Here is a 10,756-nt window from a genome sequence, read left to right on the forward strand (position 1 = left end):
ATTAGGACTCCCATGTTCATTTTTTTCTCAATTTTCAAGAACCTACCAAGACACTATGGGTTCATTCATTTAAAGGGACATAACAGTACTTGCGAAATTTGTAAACAAACTGTATGCAGCGGGATACAAAATCAAACCAAATGGCAAACTTTGATTTTTCAATTGTTTTACAAGTCTGTTTTGGACACGTGATTTTAATTATTCTCTTTAATGACACTTGGTTCGGGCAATGTTTACATTTTACTACTTTAATGTCCCTTTAACTCACAAAATACAGATTTCGCGAATAATTGACTGATACCCTCTCTTGTTGTTTTTTTAGTTTTATTCGTTTCTTCTTGGGTCGATTTTAAACTTGACGCAACTGGCAAGAGACTTCAATCTCAAAAACTCGTCAGGTAGAGATTTTGATTGGTTATAATTATAAATTTGACCATTTTTATATCAGTTTTGATGCTCGTTCGACTGGTACAAATTTATTATTTTGGTTACTAGGGTATGACCATTTTTGCAGTAGGGCAAGCCTTTGATCTCATGTGAATCTTATGCTCACCTTAAATTTATAATTCTCATTTATGTAGGCGAATATCCGAAAGTTCTTAGAGGAAGTACACCACATTGATTTAGGACAATACAAACTCGTCCACAGTGGAACACGCATTCGTAAAGCAAAAAAGAGATTTTAAAACTAACAATTTACTTAAATTTTTATTTGGTCTAACGCGGGCTTTTGTTTTTAATAAAGAATGTCTTACTGATTTTCTCTGAGTTTCTGTTGTTTATCTAAATTTACTTCATTTTATAATTTTCTTGCAGTATATATTTTTTACTTATATTGTACAAAAGCCTAACTATTTCCCAGTCAAGCCTTACTTACTGTTATCGCGTTGTTGTTTTAGAATGACGAAATCAGATGTTCCCATTCCTGTTAAAGAATCGACAAGGGAACTAAAGAGGCATCTTAGATCAGAAGTTATAGCTGTAAGTACAAATTAATTTGTACTGTGCTCCTCTATCAATTTGTCTTTTATTTGTTTAAGCAAATTTTTTACTTAGTTAGACGGTGGACTATAATTCGACAGAATGTGGGGAGGATTTCTTTTCTCTAAATTAGCCAACTCATTTTTAGGGTACGTATTCTATTGGTGAGTCGATCGTCCGACAGACGTTCACATGTTTGGAGCTTGATGGGACCGAGTTGAGAAAGAAAACATACCAGGTGGCAGGTAGGGCAAATATTTGAATCCCTTAATAAGTTTTTATTTATAATATATAATTCTTATATATTTTGAGAAGTTTTATTTTTAATAAAATAGTGCTTTCTCTTTTTAAGATCTGTATTGGTCTCGTATACCCTTTTTAATAATTTTTAGGACAACCCCTTGCACGCGCATTCAAGCGTTTTTTAAAATATTTTTAATGCTTCTCATTTTCTTTTGGTTAGCCTTCCTATATAACTTTTCCATTTCGATGAGCAGATTTGTCGGCACTTATTTTTAAAACATGATGTTTGAAATAAAATGATGAAATTACCATTATAAAGCTTGAAAGTAGAGAGTAGCAAAATGTCTGGTTATTTTTAATTCAAGGTCGCAAATTTTCGATACAACACGTGAAAGACACATGAAGCTTCAGAGACCGTATTACCGTGTCAAACCGAACAAATTTTATGAAGATCTCGATGACGAAACATTAAAGAAGGAATTGGCTCGTATTGGCGAAACTGGTAACGCGGATGATTTAAAACGTTTTCACCGTCATCGGACAATTATGTGCTGGCACGACACGTCTGGTATCATCAATTCGTCACACTTTTTGATCATGTTTACGACTGTTTATGATACGGCCCTTTTCCTTACAGACGACGAATTCTTTGAAATTGCAGTTAATATAAATGTTTAGGGTAACCATTAATTAAGAGTTGTTGCTTATTTGATCTACATCACTTAAATAAACCGGGTGTCTCTGGAAAAACTACCCCCTGTTTGATTCAAAATTACGAAAAAGTGAAAAAAATATATTAGCTTGACTTTTTCGAAATCGTTTATAGGAGGATTTAACTTAAATTTTGGTATATCAAACTTTAAAATTGCTTCATTAGATCAAAAGTTATGACAAAAAGTGTAAACAAATTTTTTTCAAAAAGAGCGAAAAAAGACGAAAAAACAGGGTATCAAATCTTTTGTTAGAAAAAAAGACACTCAAACTTTCTTTTCTCCACTCAAATAGACTCGCTAAGCTTTGAAAACTTTTAGAAAAATTTTGTTGCTTGTTGAAACTTTAATGAATCCAAAAGGAGCTCTAAATTGGCAATAGAAATCATTAAACACGAATAATAAAACAAAAAAGATGCACATGAGTTCAAAAGTAAAACTTTTCTGTCAATAAAGTACAGTGTTTTCTTGTCTAATTTGATGCCCTGTTTTTTCGTCTTTTTGTGCTCTTTTTGAAAACAATTTTTTTACTCTTTGTGTCATATTTTTTGATCTAATGAAGCAATTTTAAAGTTTGATATACCAAAATTTAAGTTAAACCCTCCTCTAAACGATTTCGAAAAAATCAAGCTAATATGGTTTTTCACTTTTTCGCAATTTTGAATCAAACAGGGGGAAGTTTTTTCAGAGACACCCGGTATGAGTAAAAATATACGAATATTTCTCTTTTATTTGCTTTATCCATCTTTTCTTAAAAATTTCGGCCTATGAGCTAGTATCAAAAACTTTTCATAACATCCCTGTTTTAAAAGCTAGTATGTATCAGAGGCTTGATTATTACATAATTTAAAGTGAAAATTAACTCCAGCGCCTGCTTTGTTGAACCCGTAAATAGGCTAAAGTGGAATTTTCGACCTTTCCCAAGATAAAAACGTGATTTTGTCGCTTCTGCAACGACAATTCGAATCTACCGACTTTTTTGTCTTGTCCCAATGTGAATTAGAAAACAAAGGAAGAGGAAAGTCGTCCTTCATGGAAATCACATACTTAAGGTCTCGGAAAGAAAGTTCCGCGAGTTTACGAAAATTAAGTCCGCTAAATATTCTGAAAACCTAATCCGCAAAAGATTATTCTCGAAAAACAAATAATTTTCCAAGAAATCTGCCTTTTGTCATGAAATTTCCTTTACAGCAATTCCAACAGTAATTTTGACACACATTTTAGATTGATGGAAGCAAAGAAAGTCAGGTTTTGGCCTTCCGTTTCACAAAAACTAAGTGAAATTTAATGAACCACAAAAAAGTCTTGAAATGAAAAAGCTGAATTCGCGAAAGTTAGTTCTACTCTAGCGAAATGCAAAAGTTTCGCGACTCTGCCCGTTCCTTCGTTATCTAATTAAAGTAGCATCGGTGGACCATAATTGCGAAGCACGTCATTTCCTCTCATTTTAGATTGATGTTTACGCGATAGTTTGTTTCTATATTCTCTTTGTCTTGTCGCTGCACATTTTCGAAAACAAAAAGCTTCATTTCCCATCCAGAAAATTGTCCTTTACCTGTTTACGCTTTAAGCTCATGTTAACTCTCATTTGATCCAAACGAGTTGAACATCCCCGTCACTCGCATTTACTAGCAAAAAAATCTGTCTTTTGACGTGACAGTGAATACCCTAGTTAAAGTCATTACATTGAAAATTATGTTAGGTCATTGACTTCCAAGCCCGAAGTAGAGCTAGACTCTAAACTACTGGATGGTAAATGAAGCCGCACTTATTTCCCACCCTAAAAGCATGACCCGCATGGTTTTCAAAAACAAAACGCTATATAGATTGAAAGTGACACATATCACCGGATTTCGAAGATATGCCCTTGTAGAAAAAAATTTTAGTTTGAATTGATCAGTCAAGAGCAGCCATCGGCTACGAAATACAAAATAACTGTTCCAGAGGCCGGTTTCTCCTGGGAAAACCCATCTGTTCTATGCCAGGGTACTCCTGGATTAAAGTAGCTGTTCCGAAAAAAAATTGGATTCCTGGAAAATTTATATCTCTTCTGATAAAAATTTGATGCTCCTGGAAAAAAAATGTGTCTCCTAGAAAGAAAAAAAAATTGGGTCTCCTGGGTGCCAAATAAACGGGGGGGGGGGGGTTCGAATAAACGGGAGGGTTGGAAAATGTTTTCAAATCAAATAAACGGGGAGGACCTAATTACCAGGGGGGGTTGGTAAATGGACTTTTAAATACCCTAAAAAGGGTCAAAATAGACTAAATTTAGGCTTTTTAGAGTAAAACAAGAAACTTTCCTTTTGGGAGCTGGGAATTTTTTCAAAAATTAATAAACGTGGGGTCCTAATCACGTGGGGGGGGGGGGGGTTGGAAAAAAATCGAAAAATTAACAAGCGGGGGGGGGCCGTTTATTTGGCACCTAAGAGTAGGTCTCTTGGAAAAAATTATCTGGAAAAACTTCAGAAAACTTCAACAACATTCAACAACATTGAGATCGATTTGTCGGGTATAAGCAAGGACCATTATATAGCTATATAATGGTCTTTTCCTTGGTATAAGTATAATTAATTTTCACCCTCGAATTTACGGGGCAGTTGAACCCGACTGGTTTTTTCGGCTGTGCGCCAACAAAAAGTTTCATGCAATAATCCGCCATTTTTCATTACGTAATCTTTTTTACATCAAAAACACTACGGGTGCCGTAACTTTCCTTCTTTTGAATTCTACGTGAAGAGAGAAAAGCTGCTGAATTTTTTCTTGTTTTAAAAATGAACAAGCTCGTGTGGAAATTTTCAAAGGATTGAACATCAGATTATCAGGTACTATATTTTCTTACAACTTGATCATTCCCTTTCGTGCTGTTTCTAGGATATGGGAGTAAAATAAAAGTAAAGGTTTTAGAGGAGCCTTTGCTAAAAAGTCTTGAAAAGAAAGGAAACATATAGAGAGTCGATATTCTACGTGGATAGCCCAGTAATCTAAGACTTTAAGACAGACTTTCAATTTTTTTCATGGTGTCCGCAGCCTGACAACTTGACTATCTAATGAACCTTGGATTATGACACTGATGCCTTAGCCTACTCGGCAATCTCTCCTCAAAGATATAGATTATAGGTTTGAAGGCTACCAAAGTTAAAACATAAGATGAAGATGTTTGGCTATAGAAAGCATCGGTAAGGTGTAAAATAATGATTAGTTTAGAAATATTGGTTCAGCTGATTAGGAATGGGACTTTATCTGGGTTCTTGACTGCTTGTTTTGAGACTGTAACTTTGATTTTTTCCCTGGCATTTGTTTTAAGTCTTGTTTTTCGATTTGGGGGCCGTCGACAAACCTTTTTTTAATGGCTTTCGGCCGTAAGGGGTGGGAGGGGGTCACTGCAAATTTCATCAGTCCAAAAAGTAGAAACATGTGAAGAAAGGCTAAGACCAAAGAAACCACACGACATTCACCTTATTCCCGATCACCAATTAATGCTTCAACGAGAAAAATGACTGGTCACATGACTAAAGTCGGCAATTTTTCCCTCAGCCTCAGTTGACTCCTTGCTCCACCCATCCCGCCATGACTTGCAACAGTGCTTGGAGTTTCAAAATTGAAAGGTCACGACTCAAAACCACATGTCTATTCCATGCGAAAAGAAGAACTTTGAGGATTACGAATCGCAAGAACATGGCGGCCATGGACCAGTAAAAGTTTTTTACTTTTGAAGAATTTTTTGCTGCTAAGACGAGGGGGGAGGGGTCTGAACCCTAACAGCCTCAGGCCATTTAAAAAAAGGAAAGTCATTTGTCAACGCCGCCTTGATTCAATTGCCTTCAAATTTGAATGATTTTATTGGTGATTGGTTGGCTATTTAATTTTCAACTTTTTCAGTTAAGTTTGACCCCTGATTTCTGTGTGATCTTCTGAGGAAGAAAATATTTACGGACACATCCCAGATTTTTAAACAAATACATAGAAGCCGAATACCATTTGTGAACTATACAAATCAAACTTTTCCTGAATTTCTGAAGTTTGGTAACTGTTGATTTTGGTTTAGTGGTGACAGTTAAAAATCAAACTCTGAGTCAATAGGGATATGATTTGAAATTGCAATCAAATATTACCAAGAATTCGTTGTTGCATTGCAGAATATAATTTTAGTTTAATTGTATTCAATTTATTTGATTACACTGTTGATCAGGGGGTACAGACACAGGGTACTGACCCATAGCCAGGTGGTGGTGTCTATTTTTGCATTTCAAAAAAGTACCCGGTACTACTTTGGGGGTGGGGGTGTGTATTTTTCACTCTTCAAGCAAGTACAGGATACTATTTGGGTACTTTTTCACAGAATTTTGCTGTTTTTCAATAAAAAAAAGTACTAGTCCGGGAGCCAAACCTGAAAAATGGCATTTTGCTTAACGCAAGATTCTACAGGATAAATTATACATTTTTGGAATCCTCAACTATCCTAGTTTAAGAAATGGTCGGTCCCCAACCCTTATTCCTGGTCAATTTTTCATACTGGGCCCGAGTTTAGGTGGTACTTTTTACCCTTTGTAAGGATTTGTTAAGGAAAATACCTTTCCATGTATGATATAATTTGCTATATCTCATGAATGAATTGACTAATTGCTTTGAAGCTTTGCCAAAAGTTCCAAGATAGATTGTTGATCATCATTTGCAAAAGATTTTTGCGAAAATCTTTTTTGGAGGTTTCCCTGGGGGAAATAGGGAAAATTTGGGTATTTTCACTGAATTTTGACACTTTATAAGACTGGGACCTACCAAAACAACTTTTAATGAGGCACAAACTTTGTGTTATGATAAAATTTGATGCGATACACCAGAAAAAATACTTATTTAGTATCATTTTCGACGCTTCAGGGGGTAAAAATGCCCATTTTATCGAATTTTTACATAATTTGAGAAATTTTCACTGTTTATCTCGCCTAAAATGTTTTTAAAAATAGTTATTGTTTCGTTCATTGACAAATTCTGTCAGGAACACATCCATATTGTCTTCGAGTAGTTTACAATCATTTCCAATCATCTTTAGGGGCTCGGAACCATCGTAGTGCTTTTTTTTGCTGAAGGAGGAGAAAAAATTAATTTCTCAAAATAAAGATATAAATTTTCTCTAGAACTCAACACCTCGTAATAAAAATTTGATTTATAATATTTTAATATCTCTGATAATTTATTCATGTTCCACTTCATTTTAGTAAACAATGAACTTGAAATTATTTAAAATTCGTGGATAAATTTGCACCATTTAACATTTATTATTTAAAGAATGAAATAGGTATCAAGAAATCGTTTTAATAGTAGCTAACATTTACAATTCTTCAAGAACTTTCTTTCAACACCCCACCATTTTCTGTAAAGGTAGTTAGGAGATAAATCAATTCCTATTGACACCCCTGTATCACATATACGCTGGGACTCCAAGCCCCACTCGAAAATTTCGTCCCGGTGAGAAGATACCCTGAAATTTCAGCCAACTGGGAAATCCCCATATGGACAATAGAAGCTTTTATCCCCACTGAGAAAAAAAGTTCCACCGAAGTTGACAGGGGTGTCTCTTGAGTATCAAAATACAATGAACGCATTCTTTTTCACCGTTCAAATGCCTATTGATTATTTTACACTAATATAAGAGTTTCCCTAAAGATTAGAATTTAGGAGGATTAAATTTTTACCTTGTGTGATAACATTTCAGTTGAAAGGCAAGATAATTACAACCAATCTTTTTCAAAGCCACAGGAATTACGTGCTCCTGTTTTCTCTTCGAAACTATCTCATAAAGAGATTTCCATAAGTATCGGTGGTGTGCCAAGATTAAATGAAGTCCACAGGGTGGTAATAGCTCCAAAATGATAAATTTGAGCATTACCGGTGCCTAAAAAGAGGATTTTTTTTACTAAAACTTGGAAAAGGGTTAGTTACATTAGTATAATAAGTAAAGGTGTTTCAGCCCTCCCTCCTTTCACTTTCTTTTAGTCTGGTTAAAAAACCCATAATGAAAACTGGAAATGAAATAGTGAAAAGTTCTCCTCCATTAGAAAAGTTATAATCAAGTTCTCTCATCATCGAAATTTCATCAACATGCCCCTTATATTTTCTTTCAACCCCTAATTTCAAAAAATGTCAAAAATGCCCATTTCACTGAAATGTCCGACATAAAGCCAACGAGCTAGTCTTTCACTAGCCAAAATAATTCAAAAATTTTCGAAAGTTAGGGTAGCCCTTATTGATACTGATTATTGCCTATTCTAGTTCAACCCCAATAAGTGCTAGCCTTAAAGACCAAACTAAAACAAAATTAAATTTAAATTCAAATGCGTTCACCATGAAAAAGAATATCCTAAACCATAGGCATTTTAAAAGAAAGATTATTGAGTAAAACAAATTTACGTTAAAAATGTTTATTTGAAGTATAGAAAAAAATCAGTACAGTGTTTGGAAATAAGCATCCCATACAAAAAAGTTCCTTAGAAGGGCACCTGAAAAAAACCATAAGCTCCCTTTAGAAGCTAATTTGCTAGAAGAGGGTTATTATAAAATGATCAAAATAAAATTTGCTCACCCATTGTCCATAGTTTGTCAATGTAAACTTTTTGTAAGCAGAAGTGGAATTGTCTCCACGAGTTTTCATCTTTTGAATTGACTGTGGAGAACCTAATTTACGTTTGACTGATGACCAGTCTTTAATTGGAAGCTCGCAATGAAAACAACCGAACGTCTGAGTGCATTGGCATCTCCCTAGCACCTCCTTTACAAATGACAAATCTGCCACAAAAATGACGATGACATTGAAACTTTCAATATTTCCACAAGGGGACATCAAAGTGATACCCTCTTTAACCAAGGAATGCAATTGTTGGTAATGTTTACCAACATGAATTTTTAAAGTTTGTCGACTTTCACCCCCTCTCAATAAGGTCGTTATATGTTGTCCATATGGTGAATTTGCAAGATCTGGGAGATTCAAAAGTGAAAATGATGTTTGTTCAGTGGGAAAACGGCCAGCAGCACGGAAATTATCTCCTGTGTCTCTAATTATCACAGTTTTTTTCGATTCATCGAGATTTGAATAAAGTTCAGGATCTTTCTCTGTCAAGAATTTAAATAGTTTTTGTTGTTGCTCATGAGACAAAAAACAAAGCCTTCGATAAAAATAATCAGTTTTGAAAATCATTTCTAAAGTGCATCTAACCGTACAACCATAACCCATACAACTACAATTATCATCATCTCTGTGCAATTTTAAAATTTCCCCAGCATCAAGATTGTTGCAATAGCCTTTGAGGTCTGGATAATTTGGTAAGTTTACACCACTCTTATTGAAAACTTTCTTCAAGTTTTTATATGTTCTTTGGGTCATGTTTCGTTTCCCCATCAATAAATATGCAGCTTCTGGGATAGTTAACTTTTTGGGTAAAGATTTGACTTTTAGAAGTTTCTTTGCTTGGTGAGCATAGTTAGATTCATTCAAAGCTTCATCAAGTACATCTGGACATTCCTCCATTAGATGTTTTACAAAACCTATAAATGAAAATAGTTTGATATAATTTAATCTTTACATAAGATATAAATACATAATAATTTTGCCTTATTAGGAATCTTAATTTACAAACTATTCTTGAATTACCAGGAAAGTCTATCAATTTCAGCATAATGTGAAATACAATAATAAACTAAAAATTAAAAATGAACTAAGGAAATTTTCTTTAAAAGAAATAAAAATATAAATAAAAAAACGAAAACCTAATGCTGAAAAATATCTGTCGAAATGTGTTTTGAATCATAACTTAAATTTTATCACAACACTGAGTTATTTCTCAAATACCATAGTGAATTCATTCAAAACATATGTTCGAAAAATAGTTAATTTTGTCTCGTTTTGGCTCAGATGCTAAAATCTTGGACATTATAATGAGTATATACTGAAAGGGTTTTCAAGAATTTTTTGCATACCACCACCCCACTTTAGAAAATGGTCTTTAAGCACCCATAAGAAAATTTTTGGGGACATTTTGGCACTATCCAATTTTGTTCTTTGCCTGAACTATTTTTTTTTCAATTTTCTAAATTTTGCAATAATAATATTCATTTTTTTACTATAATTACTACTATTAAAAATACCAATTGATACTTTTAAAAGATGCTGCTTTAGAAATGCAGCAAACATTTGATTAAATGCAAAATAAAATTAACTAAGTAAATTTTCTTTAAAAAAAAATTTCTAATCAAGAAAAATTCTGAAAATCACGAAAAATATTCTAAAAAATATGATTAGCTAACTGTACTAAAACGCGAATAGTATACCTTAAGGGAAAAATTAATGGGAAAATAAAAATCGGGAATTAATTAATGCATTTAAAAACCTTGGACTGTTTTACTACAGGATTTTTTAGTTTCTGATAGCTACTTTAAATTGTAAATGGGATAAATTTTTGCAGGAATTAAATTTTCACGGTTGAGCTTTATCCCCAAAGGTTTTAAGAATTCACAAGCACTTAATTTTGCATTTGGCACTTAGGAGACAATATTTTCACAATTTTGTGACTTTTTACTACCAAATCATACTTAAGCTAGTAGAAAGGTAGTTTATTTGATTTTTTTTTGAGTTTTGTGGGGTTGACAAGGAAATTCACAAAATCTGTGAAAATTAATCTTCCCAAAATTTTACCTTAAAGGGAATAAATTAATGCGAGAATAAATTAATGCAATATAATTTGGCCTTAATTCACAATATTTAATTCCCCATTTCCTAAAATTGTGTCATTCGCATTAATAAATCCTGCATTTTGCTGTCATTCCATAATGAA

General features: G+C 33.6%; 1 long non-coding RNA gene across 1 annotated transcript; it reads right to left on the minus strand.

Annotated features, from left to right (window-relative positions):
* Positions 1–6,906: 6,906 nt before the first annotated feature.
* On the minus strand, positions 6,907–8,565 carry LOC136797945 (uncharacterized). Its single transcript, XR_010845319.1, has 3 exons — positions 8,512–8,565; positions 7,625–7,824; positions 6,907–7,012 (listed from the first exon to the last, which is right to left on the minus strand). It is a non-coding gene; the product is annotated as an uncharacterized lncRNA (long non-coding RNA).
* Between the last annotated feature and the right edge of the window lie 2,191 nt (positions 8,566–10,756).

This window comes from Clytia hemisphaerica, unplaced genomic scaffold (assembly GCF_902728285.1).
Source record: "Clytia hemisphaerica strain Z4C2 unplaced genomic scaffold, Clytia hemisphaerica genome assembly, whole genome shotgun sequence".
In the NCBI taxonomy this organism is placed as follows: Eukaryota; Metazoa; Cnidaria; class Hydrozoa; order Leptothecata; family Clytiidae; genus Clytia; species Clytia hemisphaerica.